Below are 20,120 nucleotides of genomic sequence, written 5' to 3' on the forward strand. Positions count from 1 at the left end.
CCGAGACATGTGGCTTCTTCACCTCGGGTCACCTATCAGAGAGGTCCTAGGACCTTATTTGCAGCAGCTCGACGAGTATTTTCTCCACAGCAGGTGGAAGGGGTCTCGTCATCTTCTTCAGATCAGCGAGTGTTATCTCCACACCAGGTGGAAGGGGCCTCGCATTCTTCATCAGCAGAGGCAGTACGGGAGGGAAAGCAACCCATGATTGAGGATGAGAGAGTTGGCGATACACATCATGATTTCATTGACCGTGACGCTCATTCTCCTTCTTCAGATTTTTATGAGCTTATCAGACAGAGAGAGGAGGAGAACCTCGTGTTGCAGCAGAAGCTCGAAATGGATCAATGGACCATCACTTATCTGGAGCAGCGCAACAGACAATTAGAGGCGGAGAAAGAACTTGATGAGCTATGGAGGATCCGCGGTAATAGAGGCTTGAACCGTAGGAGGCCTGGGGACCTATTGCTTGCTGAGAGAGAAGCCATGCTCATCCGGGTCAATGCACATTTGGAGAGGTTGTTGGTGAAGGCCAACCAAGACAAGAGGCTGCTGAGGAACATGAAAAACCACTATTGGGCTAGGATGCATGTTTGTAAAGCAAAGTTGAAAATAGTCCAAAGAAGGTTGACCGAGGCCCTTGAGAGGAAGAAGAAGGCCAACCCACTCCGCATCTTGGCTGAGGCTTCTCTCACCCATCATGACACTCATTAGCCTCATCACAGCATCAAGCACAAAAAATTTTGGAAGTTTTGGCCCATTTTTGGCATTTTTGAGAATTTTACAGGTTTTGGCCATTGGAGTGGTCTCACCCCGCGCGACCACTCGTGGGGACAGCTCAGAACGGGGAAAACTCTACATGTTTGGAATTTTCATGCAAAAATACACTTGCCTATGGATGGACTTCAAATTTTATGGAGATTTGGACTTCCAAAAGCTCAAAATACATGCAAATTTTGACTTTCTGCCCCTTTTTTGAGTTGCAGAAAGCTGCCTTGGGAGAAATGACTTTTGAGGGTTCAAATCAACTCCAAATCCAGAAATTCTAGTGGGTTTGGAAAGTAGACTCATAGACCTTTCCAACAAGCTATCTTGTACCTGATTTGGACACCAGGAAGGCCCTCAAACACAGCTGCCAATGTGCGCGACCACTCCAAGGGAGGGGCACGACCACTCAGGGAAATTTCACCATTTTGACTATTTCGGCTTGCAAAACACTGTTTTTACTTTGGTTGACTTTTGATGTATGTAAATGATGGATTGTTGGGTAATTTTCATGGCACATGGATACATTTAATCTCCTTTAACACTTCTAGAAGTTTCCTTGATGTAAATAGTGAATATTAAATGCATGGATGGGTTACCTAAGTTTTAGAGGCAAGTTGTTTTGACTGCCTATTATCTAGTGCTCAGTTTAGAATTAGTTCAAACTGCTCCTAGGAAGCTGAGCTCGACCCCTAGAGGTGGGGAAAGGAGTTAGATGATCTGTATTATGCCTTCTCTTTCTCATTTTCATGGTTGGACTCTTGAGGGAGAAGCTCTATTGTATATTTTACTTGTATCTCTGCAATTTGAGGAAAAGGAAGGCCAAGGTTTTGCAGACATCATTGTGGATTCTTGTGGATTATTGTGTTGATGGTGTGTTTCCTACTTGTCATTGTAAGTGTGTTTATGTGTTCCATCTCTTATTCTATTGCTGCTAATTAAACAAAAGAAGTGATAAAGTTTGAATTCATGCATGCCATGCTCAGCTTTCAATTTTGTTTAATATTTATGTTTTCCACTGTCTAAAGAGGATTCAAAGTCATTGTTTTCCCTCTTTAGCTCCCTCTCTTTCTTCCTTGATCATCCATCTCAGCTTAAGGCATCAGCACAAACTCTTTCCTTGCCCCAAAGACCCACCTGCAAAAAACTGAGCTCAATCCCCACACCCTGAATTGCACTCCCTCCAATTGCCACCAAAAACCCCAAAAACAAAAAATCAATCCTCCTCATCAATTTACTAGCCTAATATCTTTGATCCTAATTGGTTTGCTCACCTCATTGAGAAAAGACCTTGAGTCTGACCGGAGAGAGCCTTCTCCTTCCTCGTAGGGCTAGCTACGAGGTGTAATGGTTTGATGTAGCCTTGAGATTTGTCTATCTCAGCCTAGGTGAAATTTCAAGCGCTAACAGGTGAAAACCTTGTTTGTTTCCAAGCGTAATTTTACTAAGCTTACAAATTTAAAGGTGGCCTACAACACGTTCATTCACACTCCTTCAATAGATCCATCATTATGGCAGAAGTGTGACAAATTTATCAATCCACCACAAGTTTGAATAATGGATCCTGGGTCCACCTCGAAAGATCAAAGGATTTATAAGTGAAGATATTTTGATTTGGGAAATCATGACATATCCATGTCATTTTGCAGTTTTGTAAATATTTTATTTTCAAGAAAAGAATCAAGTTTGTTATGTAATCATTAGGACAGTTAGACTAGCTGCATGCTCACACAACTGAGTAGTTTAGGCAGCTATTGCATTTCAATATATTTTTTTAATTGTTCTAGTTTTGGTTCTCCCTATAAAAATGGAAGACACTCATTCGTAAGGGTTCAAATTTCTATCACATAGGCTGTAATTTTTCTGCAAGTTTTGGACTTATGAGATGTGCCATTTTTTAGGATTAATGAAGAATTTTTCTGGTGATTCCAAGCATTGAGATGTGTATTATGTGTTTCTATCTTTATTTATCACTTCATATGTGTTTTTCTTTTCATAAATTCGGTAATTATCACTATTGGTTTTAATTTTAAGTTGCAGATTTACCTATGTTATGTGATGGCAAATGGTACCTGTGATATGTTGAATTAGAAGCCTTAAAAAATGATTTATGCATTTCATTTCCTCTGTCTAATTCATAATTATACTGAAATCTAGTGTATATGATTATGTGTTCAACCCTCTACACTTGGTTTCTTTCCTTGAATTTCCCCCTTTACCTATACTACAATAGTCAATGAAAATACACTCTATGTGTGTAGGCCACTAAATATGGGCATTAACTCTTTTTTAGTGACATATTGTTCATGTACAAATTGAGTCTACCTCTGATAGGGAAATTGGGCCAGAATTCATCAATTTATATCTAATCCTTGAACATAATGAATTTATCCCTGAGACACATTAAGATGTACTAGGTACTGACCTCTCTTCAACCTAAAAATTGTCTTTAAAAGCCAAAACATACCATATGACATATACATCACACTACTATCATATGTACTTAACCTTTTATTATAAACCCTTTATACTTTAATTGTATATCAAACCTTGTGATTTATATGCCAAATTTTATAGCATAGGACATATATTTATAACTTGACTCATATTTAAACTCACATAATATAACTTAACCATAAGCCAAAAATAATGTGCATGTCATTTCAAATCCTTTAATAAATGTATATTTGAAACCTTGTCACAAGATTTTTATGCGTAATGATTTTTTTACCTACTTTTTCCATATACTTATATAAGCCATCGAAATCATGTTTACCATTCATAACATTTTTGACTAATGGGACCCACTTTACTTTCGCTTAAGAAAACAGAAGGATATGTTTGCAACAATTTGTAAGCTTGTTTAGATAATCTTCGGCAAAATCACATCACCAATCTTATGTCGACGCGTTTCGAACCAACTAGTGTGGTTCATCGTCAGGACAAGTTGAAGAACCAATCCTGCTAAGCTGATTAAATAGAGTGTGCAGAGATTCCAACGGCTATATTTCAACGGCTAATTTTGACCCAAGGATATTATATTATATACTAAAATTATCAATTCGATTTAATTAGCCGTTGAAATATAGCCGTTGGAATCTCTGCACACTCTATTTAATCAGCTTAGCCGGATTGGTTCTTCAACTTGTCCTGACGATGAACCACACTGGTTGGTTCGAAACGCGTCGACATAAGATTGGTGATGTGATTTTGCCGAAGATTATCTAAACAATATTATGGATCACAGAAGTCTAAATTCCTTAATTTGTAAGCTTCAATAATAGATGATTCATATATATGGATAAATACGTGATGACTCTACAAGGTATTGCACTTTTAGTGGGATAGAACTCATGACCTCCGGGCTTAAAATAGTGTGACATCATGCATGATTGGTCTCGTAGAATACTGAGTATGAATTTTTTTTAAATGAAAGATGCAAAGGCAAAGTCAAATGTCAACAGATCAATGTATGCCAAAGTAACTCCCTCAGGATTGAAGCAAGGAAAGGAAGGATATTAGGAAGGACTTAGTCCATCAAGTTTTGGCAAGATATTACTTTGTTAACAACTACTCAACAAATCATTATTGTGAAAACAAACGGTATTTTCATTTAATTTGATTATTTGTGTTCATGAATGTCAGATTGAATTACTAATAAATTTGACATGTAAAACCAAAAAGATTGATAGGTCCAAATAAGTCAAAATTCTTAATCAAAGGGAAAATGACATTCAAATAAAAATAAAACACAAGGAAACTAAAACAATTATAAAATTAGAGTTAATTATTTGCATAAACATTTTAATTTTTTCTTTTAATTTATTTTAGTTCAACATTTTGTTTCAAATGTCAAATGTTTGTGTTGTAAGAGAATAATTTGACATCATCATATTTAAGTAAATATAAATTATTACTAATAATAGATGTATCTATATAATATTTAAATCACAATTTTTGAAAATTTATGTGCTTTTCTTTATTTACATGAGAAGACCCCCACAATAAATCCTTTTGACTAACCTCAAAGATGGAAGTCTTCACCTTTTTACCATAATATTTCTTAATTGTTTACTATCTATGCTTTAAAATCTTTAACATAAAATTATTTTTTCTTCCAAGAGAGCCCTAACTCTCTAAGGGATATTGTCAAAGTCCCACTAGCACAATCAGTTGAGGATGGGCCTCGTTAGCAAGGCGACCCAAGATCAAGCCTCACGGGGGGTGGTTGTGCCTTGTGCTAGGGGGAGGATACATGCTAAAAAATCTAGTCAGCTTAGGGCTGGTGTGGCCCAGGTCGAGTGCGATCCCCGGGTGACTTAGACGGCTTAGATGCTCCTAGGTCGTGGGTCCTCAAATGACATGCCAAGCCTGGAGGATCACAGACAACTTGATAAACAAAACAAAAAACTCTTTGAGCGATACTTATTGAATTCAATCCTTCAACTTGTAATGTCAACCTTAAAAAAGTGAGCTTAAGTTCAACTAACATAACGACCCATTTCCCATAAACCAATTGAAAAGGGGTAAGACATTTGTTGGCCTTAGTTGTCATACAATCTACCCATAACGAAAAATTCAAAAGATTGTGCCACTACCAAGGGTTATCATTTCGTTTTTCCGGATTTGTAATTGTGGACTCATCTTATCCATTTCCCTAAGGACAATAAATTGAATAAGTGAATTTTTTCACTCCATATTTATTGCAAAATTGAGTTAACTTACCATACATAAAAGTTAGTCATTATCAGATATGATCTCAATTGGTAACCAAATATAGAAAAAATATTTCATTCTAGGAAAGTAATTACCTATTTATCCTTGATATTCCTGAGAGGAATTGTTTTTCCCCACTTAGTAAAGTAGTTTGTAGTAGTTAAGACAAAAATATGCCTTGAAATGAAGGTGGATTGATAAGTTCTAATCTAGCCCCCATCTAGAAAAAAGGAAAATCAATTATAATTGGCTGTAAACCATTGTAGAAAATTTTGTCTTTTGACGTTCATTACAAGGTTGTGCAAACTTGTATGAAAAATTGAAAATCGAATGGTAGTAATAACCAATCCTTAATATTATATGAGCAATAGCTTTCATGAGGAGTTTCTTTGAAATCATTTAAGTTTTTTTTTTTCATCAACACATCTCAATAGAAACTTATTAGCAAATCTACAAAAAAGAAAGATATTTAATATGAGATAGTTTGGAGCTTCAATATGAAGCCTCCTTTGGTCACGATGCTCAAGGTTATTAGGGCATCTTTCATGCTGCAAATAATAAATGGCATTCTGATATCAAGAATGTTATGCAAAATCTATAATTTCATATCCAATAAAAAATAAAGCAAATAAAGAAATATCACATTTTTTAGAAGTACACACTAGATTAGCATGTTATGTTGGGTTGTGTTATATTCTTTCCACGACTAGCCTCCCAAGTTAACCGGGGGGTTAGAGGGGGGGTGGAGCCCCCCCTTCGTTGCACTAATTGTGCAACGGGGGGGTCGAATCCCCCCCTATATAAGGGGTTTGAGGGGAGCGGTTAGCCCCCCTCTACTGTTGGAATTTGACAACTAATTATGTAAATATGTGTAAAAATTGTATTAGTTACTGCTAAGTTAGTTTTATACCGAAATAATAGTTACATAATGGAGGAGGCTCTTATAAAACTAATGAATGCCCGAACTATTGTAATCATGGAAAATCATTCTTGATCAAATAAAGAATCCAATCCCTTGCACTGTGGATGATTCCTTGACACGCTGTCAAGGTTTTACCACATAAAAATCTTGTGTTTACTTGTGTGATTTATTTTTGGTTTCCATTTAGTTTTGATTTCATTTCTTTCTTACTTAATCAACTACTCAAACCAACAATCAGTATCATAGCACAGTTCGAAAATCGAGGTGTATTGAGCCACCACCATTGGAGAGGATCGAGATGCCTCAGTTTGAAAGCTAGTGAGCCTATCTACTATTTGGAAAACCCTGCACAGAGATAGTTTGAAGTCAAACCGTTGGAGAGGTAGGAAATTTTTTGTCAAACGCAGAGACAGTTTGAAGTCAAATTCGGTAAAGAAACTACCATTAACGCAGAGTGCATACACCAACGGTTGGCTGTGATTCATCATTTTTTCCTTTCAGAGGCGTGATTATGTGAGTCGCAACGGTTGGAAAAGAAATCTTACCACGTTAGAAAGAAACCCTAACGTTGTTATGTTGAGTAAGAGGAATAATCGAATTGTTGAATCGGTTCTCTCAAGTTAAGGAAAGTTTTCCTTTGTTAAGGAATGTTGTCCATCGTTGGAGGACCACACAATAAGCAAGTTGCAAATCAGTCTGTTTGCAAATTGAGGAGCATTTTGTCATTTTTGCTAAGCAAGGAAGAGGAGGCCACTGCTGCTGCATGAAGAGGGTTTCTGAAGGAAAAACCAGTATTGTTTCTCACTGAAAACTCTGAGTATTTGTGCAAAATTATTCCTTTCTTTTTTGAAAGCAAATATTTTCAGAAATTATTTGTTGTGAGTTCAAAAACCAGTGGAATATTTTTAAGAAGTTAAGAGTAGGGTTTCATTAAGGAAAGGAAAACAATTTTTTCCAGTAAAATTTGTTGAAGGGTATGGTTGAAGGGTGTATTTTTTTTTAAAGACCAGAACTATAGAAAGCGAATTTGTGATTTTTTTTCCAGAAAAGGGTTTCATTGAAGAACGAAGGTTTTGTCTATGAAATTGAAATTAAAGGGATTTATTTATTATTATTATTATTATTATTATTATTATTATTTTATTTTTATTTTTTTTTCAGAAAAATGTTAGGTTTTTCAGTAAATTTGAAGATTTTTTTTTGCAAGGGAACAAAATTATGATTTTTTAAGAAAAAATTGAAAACCCTTGTTGGAAGAAGACAAATCAATTTTTTTAAGAAACCCTAGTTGAAATATTTAAACCCTAAAAGGAATGAAATGACCAAGATGACGAATGCAAAGTTCGAAGTGGAGAAATTCACCGAAAAGAACAACTTTTCTCTATGGAAATTGAAAGTTAGTGATTTGCTGGTGCAACAAGGGTTGCACAAAGCATTGGACAAGGTGAGTAAGAAACCTGCTAGCATGACAGATTCGAACTGGGAGGACTTAGATGCCCGAGCTCCTAGTACCATCAGGTTATGCCTGGGGGATGAAGCTCTCTTCAACATTGTTGAAGAGAGTACAACTGCAGGTTTACAGGAAAAACTGCAAAAATTATATATGACAAAATCTTTAACCAATAGAATTTATTTGAAAAGACAATTGTACAGTCTACGAATGGAGGGTACAAAAGTTGCAGACCATTTAAATGTTTTTAATACACTTATATGTCAATTATCATATATGGGAGTTAAAATTCAGGAAGAAAACAAAGCTATAACCTTGTTGTGTTCTCTGCCCAAGTCGTGGGACCACTTCTTAACTTCAATCAGTTTGAGCACTGTTGATTCTTTGAAATTTGAATCAGTCGTGGGAGCTCTCTTGTCTGGAGAAGTACGAAGGAAACCTAGTACTAAAATAGTTGCACCAGAAGCCATGATAGCTAGCGGACGATCAAAGGAAAGAGGAGAAAAAACAAGGGGATCTTCCAGATCAAAATCAAAGGGAAAGAAGTGTAAGGCGAAATGTTGGTACTGCAATAAAATTAGACACCTCAAGAAAGACTATTGGAAACAGAAAGAGTTTAATAATCCAAAGAAGGAAGAAAATCAGGTTGATTCAAGTATGATAGATGAAGTTTAATCTGTTGAAGAATTATGTATGATAGATGAAACTTCACTTGTATGTAATGTCTCTCAGGATTTTGAAAGTTGGTTGTTAAATTCTGGTGCTTCTCATCACATGTGTCCACACAAAAATTGGTTTATTTCATATGGAGCTGTAGATGGTAGTTCTGTGTTTGTGGGTAATAATGTATCATGTCAGACTGCTGGGATGGGAAATATCAGGATTAAAATGTATGATAACACAGTTAGAACATTAACTAGTGTTAGACATGTACCTGAATTGAAGAAAAAATTGATTTCTTTGGGAGTGTTTGATTCGGATGGATATAAGTTTACAAGTCAGAATGGAGTGTTGAAAGTCTCAAAAGGTTCCCTAGTTGTTATGAAAGCAGAAAAGGTCAGAAATATTTATAGACTCAAAGGAAGTACTCAGATCAGTGAACCAATGATTGTGTCAGAGAAAGAAGAAGAAGGTACTCGCCTATGGCATCAGCGATTAGGTCACAAGAGTGAGAAAGGTCTTAAGGTACTGATCAACCGTAAATTACTTCCTAATTTGAAATCCTTGAAGTTGGATTTTGTAAACATTGTGTGTATGGAAAACAGTGTAAACAGAGATTTAAAATTGGAATTCATAATAGTAAAGAAATTTTGGACTATATTCATTTTGATCTGTGGGGACCATCTCTTGTTGTATCGTATGGAGGTGCTTTATATTCTTAACATTTATTGATGATTTCTCTCGAAAATTTTGGGTCTTAATGTTAAAAAAGAAATTTGATGTATTCAATGTCTTTAAACAATTTAAAACAATGGTAGAAAAAATAATAGGCAAATCAATTAAAAAATTTTAAGAACTGACAATGGTGGTGAACTTACTTCTCTAGAATTTGAACAATATTGTAAGGATGAAGGAATTTTTAGACACAAAACTGTTGTTTATACTTATCAAAAAAATGGTGTTGTTGAATGTATGAATCAAACTCTTATGGAAAGAGCCAAAAGCATGATCAATAATGATAACCTACAAAAGGAGTTGTGGGCAGAAGCAATATCCATTGCTTGTTATTTAGTTAATAGATCACTTTCAGTAGAAATTAATTGTAAAATTCCTGAAGAATTTTGGACAGGTCAATCTTGTGACTATTCACATTTAAGGATATTTGGTTGTGATGCCTATGCTCTTATTCCTAAAATTTGGCGTTCAAAATTAGATCCAAAATCGAAATGTTATGTCTTTGTTGGGTATGACTGTGGTGAAAGGATACAAGTTGTGGGATCCTACTTCACAGAAGATAGTCATTAGTAGAGATGTAACATCTGATGAATCTTCTATTTTAAAATCAAATGTTGAAAGAATTGAACAGGAACAGGTATCGCCAAATCAACAAATTCAATTGGAGGCTAGACTTTTTTTTAAAATTTGGAAGGAAGGAGAGACTTCTGGAGGAAAAGGTGATGAAGATACAAAGGAAACTGTTGAAGTTTCTGAACCAATTCAACAACCAGTCACTCTAAGAAGGTCTACAAGGGAAAGAAAAACTCCCAAAAGGTATGAAGATTTTTCTTCATCTTTTGTTTTGATTACTAAAGATGCGGAACCTTCTTGTTATCAGGAAGCAATGGATGATACAGACAACAAAAAATGGAAAATGGTTATGGAAGAAGAAATGGATTCCTTAGCCAAGAACAATACATGGGATCTTGTAGAACTTCTTGAAGGGAGAAGTGTTGTTGGATGCAAATGGGTCTTCAAATTGAAACAAAAAGTTTATGGAAGTGTCGAAAGGTATAAGGCAAGGCTGGTAGAAAAAGGGTATTCTCAGGTTGAAGGTATTGGCTTTCATGAGATTTTTTCACTAGTTGTAAAACTTGTTTCTATTCATACTGTGTTGGCACTAACTACATTACTTAACCTTGAGTTAGAAAATTTAGATGTTAAAACAAATTTTCTACATGGTGATTTGGATGAAGAGATATATATGGAACAATCAGAAGGTTTTGTATAATATTGTAGCGAAAGATTAGTTTACAAGCTCAGGAAATCAATGTATGGCCTCAGGCAGTCGCCTAGGAAATGGTACAAGAAGTTTGACTCCTTCATAGTGAGACAGAACTTTATTAGAAGTGAGTATGATAATTGTGTATACTTCAAGAGTTTCAGTGTCATATTCATTATCTTAGTTTTGTATGTTGAAGATATGCTTATTGCAAGCAAAAGCATGGATGAGATCAACAAGTTAAAGGCTCAACTCTCTAGGACATTTGATATGAAGGATCTTGGAGCAGCAAAACATATTTTGAGCATGGAGATACACAAAGACGGGAAAAATGGTAAGCTTTGGTTATCACAGCAGAAGTATGTGGAAAGAGTACTTGAAAAGTTCGGTATGAACAATGTGAAACCTATTAATGTTCCATTAGCTTCCCATTTTAAGCTTTCTTCGGTTTTGAGTCCTAGAACTAATGAAGAAAAGCAGTCTACGTCTTATGTACCATATGCAAATGTTGTAGGCAACTTAATGTATGCGATGGTATCTACATGACCTAACATTTCACATGCAGTTGGAGTTGTCAGCAGGTTCATGTAAAATCCAGATGAAGAACATTGGCGAGCAGTGAAATGGGTGCTTCAGTATTTAAGAGGCACAAGTGATCATTGCATCATCTTTAATGGTAGTGAAGGATCAGCCTTCAGATATGTAGATTCTGATTATGCAGGTGATTTGGACAAAAGGAGATCTACAACAGGTTATGTTTTTACTCTTGTAGGTGGAGAAATTAGTTGGATGTCAAAGCTTCAAGAAATAGTTGTGTTTTCCACTACTGAAGCAGAATATATGGCTATTTCAGATGCCAGTAAAGAAGCAATCTAGTTAAAGGGTCTACTTGATGATATTGGAAGGACGCAAGAGAGAGTGAATGTACTCTATGAGTGTTAGAGTGCTATTCAGTTGGCTACAAATCCAAATTATCATAGCAAGACCAAGCACATTGATGTAAGGTATCATTTTCTGAGACATGTAATCGATGGCGGAAAAGTAGCTCTCAAAAAGGTCCATACACGGGAGAATTGTGCAAACATATTCACAAAGTCAGTTACAGTAGAGAAGTTGCAATGGTGTTTAGCTTCTCTTGGCTTGCAGAAGCAATGATGAATGGGCATGGGCAAGGGATTAGGAAAATTTTTGTCAAGCTGGAGTTTGTTGAATTTGACAACTAATTATGTAAATATGTGTAAAAATTGTATTAGTTATTTCCAAGTTAGTTTTATATCGAAAAAGAAATTATGTAACGGAGGAGGCTCTTATAAAACTAATGAATGCCCGAACTATTGTAATCATGGAGAATCATTCTTGATCAAATAAAGAAACCAATCCCTTGCCCCGTGGATGTTTCCTTGACACACTGTCAAGGTTTTACCACGTAAAAATATTGTGTTTACTTATGTGATTTATTTTTGGTTTCCATTCAGTTTTCATTTCATTTCTTTCTTGCTTAATCAACTGCTCAAACCAACATCTACGGGGTCCAGGGCAGCACCCTAGGGGATTTTTTTTTTTGGACCCTATATTAGGTGGGAAGACCTACCTACGTTTTCGTGCATGGTTTTCACACATGGTTTTGGGCACGATGGCTTTCGATACATGGTATTGGATGCTTCGGCATGTATATATATGTATTGTAACATTGAAAGGAACATAATGAAAAATCAAGCTACTAGTCCCGGTTTTGGGATCCAAGGGAAAATCTCTATGTATACGTGTTTTGTGTGTTATGCTCTAGCATTGTTTATTTTCTGTTCTTAGAATTCGTATGAAAATAATTTATGTACGGGGTTAAAACCTATTGAGTAAAGTGTAAAGACAAATATCATTCCTTTATTGTATTAGAAGTTGTGATCATAAAATCATGTTCAAGAATTTTCGAAATCAAATATGGAAGTTTTCCTAATAAAAGTGTTTGTGATAACAAGAATTTAACGCAAGGGACTTACACTTAAATATACTTACCAAGAATGAAATGATGAAATTTTTCAATAACCTTTACAAGAGTAGATGTATGCTTTTCAATCAAAGTATACTTCAAATCATCATTAGATAGGCTTTGACTTATATAATATATTGGATGTTCATTATTCTAATCATACTTCATATGAAGAATTATATAAATAGCTTCTTTAGTGGCATTAGTAAAAATGATAAAATATTTAAAACAATCAAGCTTCACCACATAGAAGCATAACTACTAGCAATTTTGATGTCTACAAAAGCCTTTGTTGTATTGTCATTCCAAGAAATTAATGATTTTTGTTTAACAAATTATGAACGGGTTGAATCATTCTGACAATATCAGGAATAAATCTCCTTACAAAATTAATTTTACCCATAAATGTTTGGATTTACTTTTTTGAAGTGGGAACTGGAAGATTCTAAATTTCTATTATTCTTTCTAGATCAATACTGATTTTAGAATCTAATATTATATATCCAAGTAATTTTCCTACAATGACAACAAAAATGAATTTTGTAGGATTTAAAGGCATTTCAAAATTTTTGCAATAAAAATAAGATGTCTAAGATGATCGAACTGATCTTCTCTGACCATAGAATAAACAATTAAATTATCAAGATATGTTTAAATCATTTTTCTAATTAGAGAATTGAAATCTATTTGTATAGCTCTTTGAAAAATGGCACTTCTATTGATTAAACTAAAAGCCACGTGTTCATAAGCAAAGGATCCCCAATAAGTTGTAAAAGTTGTTTTATATTTGTGAGCTCCCTTGAGATGTATTTGGTCATATCCTAAAATGGCATTGGGTGACATCACCTAAGATCTTTCAACTTGTTGTAGAATTAAATCCATATTAGGAAGTGGAAAGTTCTATTTAGCACTTGCATTATTCAATACTCATAGGTACACACATAATCTAATATCACCATTCTTCTTCCTTAGAGAAACAAGGTTCACAACACCTTTAGAATATTTAACAAGAAAAATTATGTGTTTCTAAGAGTTTATCGACCATTTTTTCCTATTAGTCACTTCAAGTGCAAAGTTTACTAATCTTTGTATTTTCCTTATTCATTTTGTATCTTCTTTAATAGGTATTAAGTGTTGAATTATAATTGGATTGAAACCATGAAAATCATCATAGGACCATTCAAATACATTATGAAGTTCATGAAACAAGTCAATGAATTCATGCTTTTCTTCTTTTGAACGATGGGCTCCAATCTTTAAAATATTTGGTTTTTCTTGAGTCCCATTGTGCACTGAGATGGCTTCACCTATTTTTCTTTTTGAATCATCCTCTAGATTATTCTCATGAATACTTACATCACTTAAATAAAATGAGCTTTCTAAATGAATTAATTATTTTGTAAATTTATTATCATCTAAAGAATTGATTTATTTTTTATTAAGAGGTTGATTTTGCAAAAAAAAACATATGCTTTCATCACCAGGAAAAATTGTTGAGCTTTTATCTTGTCTATAAAATGAATATGATATAAATATTTGAAAGTAAAATTTGGTCTTTCAAGAAGTGACTAACTGGTAGGACTCATTGCAAAAGAAGCTAATCTATTAGCTATTGGACACAACTCCTATGAATATATGTAGTATTGAAAGACAATGGAATTAAAATTGATTTCCAAATCACTTGTTTATATATTTTCAAAAGATAATTTCATGAGTTATAGATTTTATTAAAGAATTTTATGATATACTTTGAATCTCCAAAAATAGTAATATGATACAACCATAAATTAAAGGCATTCTCAATTTTAAACATTAGGGAGACTTCAATTCTGCTGCATTATTTGTATATGCAAACTCAAGTCTATAGGAAAAATTATAGATTTTACCTAAACAGATTATAGTAGAATACTAGCTCCATTCCCTTTACTTAAGATGCACCATCAAAGTTCATATGTCGAATACCATCATCAAGGTCAAAATATTTTGTAACAAAATTTTAATCTTCTAAAAATATGAAATATACACCAATATCATCTTCAATGTGCAGTTTTGGAACGCTTTTAGTATATGGCGAAATATATCCTTGTCAAAGTACAATAATGTTCTTACCAACTTTTGGAAGAGATATGGGTTTCATCCAGACATATACGCACTAGTCAAATTCTGACAATCTCATCCCAATATAGTCGAATAATTATTGATTAATCTATATATTACAGGTGGTTTGTATTTTAGGATGTGCACATAATACCAAAGTTATGTCCTTAATTTCACCAATGGTAGTTTGTTGTCGATTGTTATAAGCTAACATATTATTAGGATTCTCATTGGTGCATTGAAAACCAGTTTCTTCCATTATAATCCTTGACATAGTATTTGGACTAGATTCACCATTGATTAAACAACTGGGAAATTTTTTTCACAATCTTCATTGTAACATAAAAATGAGGGTTTTTAATTTAAATTAGCATTGGTAGAACTCATCATTTATAAAAAATTTAAGATGTTCTTGTTGCTCAGGAACAATAACCATGTTCAATAGTGAAGTATCCGTCTTTATGTTAGCCATTTGTTCCAAAGTTTTATATTTTTGAAAATATGAGAAAGATGAAGTTTGAGTTACCTCAGGTTATGAAGTAACCTTAACCTTATCTACTTGATTAGCTGAATTGGAAGCATTTCAACAACCAGATTTTCTAGAAGATGAACTTTGAGAAAAAGTAGTATTTTGAAGAACCCCCTTGTCCTTATCCTAATAAGATTTATTTCTTGTATCTACCAACATTATGTCATCTTCACAAGCCCAACCTAATGTAGCAATTGTTTAATAATATTTTTTTTCCAAAAATACTTTATCGAGCATTTTTTCTTACTTCACAAGCACTATCATCTTAATTCTCTTCACGGAAATTACATCGCGATCATGAAAGTATTGTTTTGGGGTGAAAAATATGAGATTGATTTCGAGAAGAAGTTTGTGCAGAAGTATTAGCAGTTAATTGAAATACCATCATTTTCTCAAATGAAATCAACCTATTACTCATATATTGAACAAGCAATAAAACAATTGAGATATCATTCTACTTATTGCATCAAAGGAAATTTTAGCCTAAAATTGCCATGAAATTTTCACGTAATTTCCATGTCATAATATGTAAACCAATCAAAATCCTTCAAATTTAAAAAGAGGTACATGTAAATATTTCGGAGCGAAAATAAGAAAAACTATTTTTTTAATTGTATTTTTGGCTTATCTCCTTATAGGTTTACTCAAATTTCAAGTGTATACACTCCTTGGATGAGGAATTAAATTATGCATCCAATGAGTACCTTCTCAAAAATATGCATGATGGTTACTCATTGGATATGAAATTAAATTCCACATCCAATGAGTGTTTACACTTGAAATTTGAGTAAACCTATAAGGAGATAACCGAAAAACACAACTATAAAAAGTAGTTTATTTCTTTCACCTCCAAAATTCAACTCATATTTTATTATTTTAACTACTATTTTATTATTTTTCCTTAAAAGGCCACTTTTAAGCTGAAATTTCCTCTAATGAATCTTCCACTAGAAAATTGGTTCTCATAAGTTGTTCTTATTATTTTAGAAAAGTTTGTACAGTTGGTCCCAAACTATTAACATTTTTCTCTTCTAATATGTGATGATGAGAATAAGGTAATGCATTAGAGCAACTTGGTTTTAAGGTCTAATAACCTCATGAATATGATTGTATAATTTCGTGAAACATAAATTAAAATAGTTGGTTGTTTCACCTTTTTTATAAACAAAATTATTATAGTCTCTCAACAAATCTGTTGGACTTTGTGGTTTTCCATTAGTATATTTAAATCATTAACATATATATATATATATATATATATATATATATATATATATATATATATATATATATATATATATATATATATATATATATATATATATAGATAATTCAAAGAAATCATCAACTTTCCCTTCCAAAAAGTTAACAAATAATCTCATACAAGTATCATTATTATTTTTCCTTGTGTTATGCCATGCATTTGAGAAAGGAATCAAATGTTCATTATCATAAATAATTCCATTGTCTAAAAATTTGGGCAAGGGATCCTTAAATTTTGAAAGGGGATCGGTTGCTAGAATTTAATTTAAAAGAGAAAGCACAAGCCAAGGAGTGATATTTGCATCTTCCTCAAATTGGGACAATCTATATTTCTTGATTACTTTTGCAAGACTTATTGTGGATTGAACATGATTGAAATTACTATGCATGCTTCCAATTAATGATTAAGTAGAACCCTGAGATGTTGGGGGCACACTTGAATCATCAGAAGAAGTCACTATGTCCTTTTTAGAAAAAATGTCTTAAACAAGTTTGTAACCTCAATTTCAGAATCTATATAAAATTGTTGAAGTTTTATTTGTAAAAATTTTAAAATTTTATTTTGTTTCCAGTTTTAACCTATGAATCAAATTCAAGTGACTTGCCTCTCATTCTTCATGAGATAGAAAACTAAGTGGACATAATACAAATCAAGGATGGGCAGGATTATTGCAAACTTGCCTTTCAAGAGCTTCTCTTTGTTATTGAATTTATATATCACTGGCAGTTATATCCCATAAACATTTAAGTTGATCACGAGATATAGAATTTTATAAAATATAATCAAACTAGAAGTGGCACTTCTTTGATCAGCAAATTGAATCTTAATATTTAGTTGTTAAGGAATAGGAAAAGTCATTAAGATGCAAAAAATTCAAATATAAACTAGATATTTTGTCCCAAGTGCAGTCATCAAAAATATGTTAAGGGTGATGTTTTGATGCTTCACACAAAAAATCTCAAATTGCGTCAAGCCAAGTGAGATAGGCAGCAATGACACCCTATGTTTATAGTGGCCCTTAGAACAATACCAAGATTTCAAGATGCAAACAATTTTTGAAATATGAGTTATATTTTGTTATATGTAATTTCTATGTTTACTATTTATAACGACTCAAAGCATAAAATAGATTAAATTAAGTATACAACAAACTTTGTACATAAAACTTCAAAATAAATTTTAAAATATTCACAACAAATAATGAAACTGAAACTGCAATATGAATTCAAAGTAATTTTTTAATAAATCAATCAAAGAAAGAAATCAACAATGACTTTATTATAAGACCAACAATCTTTACAAATTCCAATAAGGATCAGGACCAAGGATGTCCTTAGAATCCTAACCCTAACCTCCTCAAAAGCTACTATTGAAGAACAATATATGCCATAAATGTGCCATCAACCTCAACAATTGTTGTAGTGTTAGTTTATGTAGCTTGTACATGTGTTCTAGTCTTAAGAGGTGTCAATGACTTTATTATAAGACCAACAATATTTACAAATTCCAATAAGGATCAGGACCAAGGATGTCCTTATAATCCTAACCCTAACCTCCTCAAAAGCTACTATTGAAGAACAATATATGCCATAAATGTGCCATCAACCTCAACAATTGTTGTAGTGTTAGTTTATGTAGCTTGTACATGTGTTCTAGTCTTAAGAGGTGTCAATGAGGCTAAGAGCACAAGAGGATAAATTATCTCCAATCTCATTTTTTTTTTCTAAGGGAAAATGTTTTAAGTAGATTATTAACTAGTTTTTAATTATTTTATTATGTATAGCTTAGGAAAACATGTTAATTAATAAGTATTAAATGAGACAAGTTAGTTTCTCTATAGTGACTTCTAGAAAAGTGATTTGATGGAGTCAAGATGATCTTAGCCATCGATTGGGATTACATCTTGGTTGTTCATTGCTCAATGAGATATTATAAGAGGAAGTCAATAGAAATTTTGGAGAATACAGATAGTGAATGAGCATGGATACAGTGTTAGTGTGGGTTGAAACCAACGGGGGCTTCAACAATGATTGAGGAGAAATTTTCCAGAGAGATTTCTTCACAATGATTTCTAGTTTCTAAAAAACAAAAGGAGGTCAAACTATTTTACAGAAGGTTAATTTTCTCCAATGTTACAAATTACCAGAAGGAGACCAATTCACTAGAGAGAACAAGAATTTTCCAAAGAGGTCGATTTGTAGGAGGAAAGTTGAATTTGATAGAGAAAATTGATTTGCTAGTGGAGGCCGAAATAATTCTCCAAGGGTGTGAGTTGCCAGTGGAGGCAGAGTTTTTGCCAGGCCACACATGTGGGCAGAGTTGGTTCCATACAAGAGGGATGGATTGATTCTAAGGGGGTGAATTGCTTCTGGGTGGTTGAATTTACTTGCAAAAGTGAAGAAAATAATTTATTGGAGCTTTTCCATTTTACAACAAGCAGTTTATGTAATTTTCAATTACATATTTGTTGAAGACTAATAAAACCCTCATTTGCAAAACTAGTTTTCCCCACTTTGGGGTTTTTCGAGGGACAATTTTTCTAAAAATCTTGGTGTCTATTTTTTATGTGTGTGGTTTTCTCAGTTCCTATGGATTTTAATTGGTGAATATTGCAAGTGTTTTATTTCGTATTTGCAGTAAAAACAAATTTTAGGACAAATAATCTGTAAAAATACATGAGAATAATAATTAGATTAATTGCAACAATTTTCCCATGGCATCAGAGTATATATGAAGCACAAAATATTATTTGAGAAGCTTAGCGCAAGGTATAGGACAAAAGACTGAGGGTTTATAAAACCCAAATCGATTTATTCCATATTTACTTGGAGTTTGTTTACTTTATTCTGAGGGTTTAAAAAAATGGTTTCAATTGGTTTACAGGATTAGGACAGATTAGATGGGGCATCTAACTTTCGCATATGGAAATCTAGAATCATGTTAATCTTGGAGGAGAATGGTCTAAAGTAATATGTGACCAATGTCGTAGCCATGTCAGAAGATGTAACACAAATCCCTCCTTGCAAGAAGGAAGATGCAAAAACTAGGCACATTATTCTAGATGAGGTCAAGGATCACATCATGCCTCATATAGAAAAACATGATACTTGAAAGAATATGTGTGATGCAATTTGTAAACTCTATCAAGATTCCAGTGTAAACATGAATTTGATCCTAAGGGAGAAACTTTGAAGCACAAAATAGAACAAGGACGAAACCATTGTGTCTTACCATACCAGGGTGAAACGTGTCAAGGAAGATTTAGCAGGTGTTGGTGAGAAGATTGAGGATGATGAGCTCGTCAAGGCAACCCTTAATGGGTTTACTAAGGATTGGGATGTCTTCGTACATGTTGTTATAAGAAGACAAGATCTTCCATATTGGGAAAGACTATGGTCATATTTTACCCAAGAAGAACTTAGGAGGATTCTTGTTAGTGGCACCAATAGCACCAGACATAAGGGTGAGGGAGAATGGGAAAAAGTGGCTCTTGCAGAGAAGAACAAAGTGAACGATATATCCAACAAAGGGTCCAAATCCAAGGGGGACAAGAAGAAGGACCTAGCAAAGGTCAAGTGTTATGGCTATCACAAATTTTTCCACTATGTCAACAATTTCCCATAGAGGAATAAAGGTGAAAATAAGGGAAAGAAGTAGATGGAAACTTTAGTGAATGCAAATGAGTTTTCTAGTCAGATGAAATAGGAGTTCGCACACATAACTTGCTTGAC

The sequence above is a fragment of the Pinus tabuliformis genome, chromosome Q (genome assembly GCF_031772625.1).
Source record: "Pinus tabuliformis cultivar Carrire ecotype Pingquan chromosome Q, CPIR1, whole genome shotgun sequence".
In the NCBI taxonomy this organism is placed as follows: Eukaryota; Viridiplantae; Streptophyta; class Pinopsida; order Pinales; family Pinaceae; genus Pinus; species Pinus tabuliformis.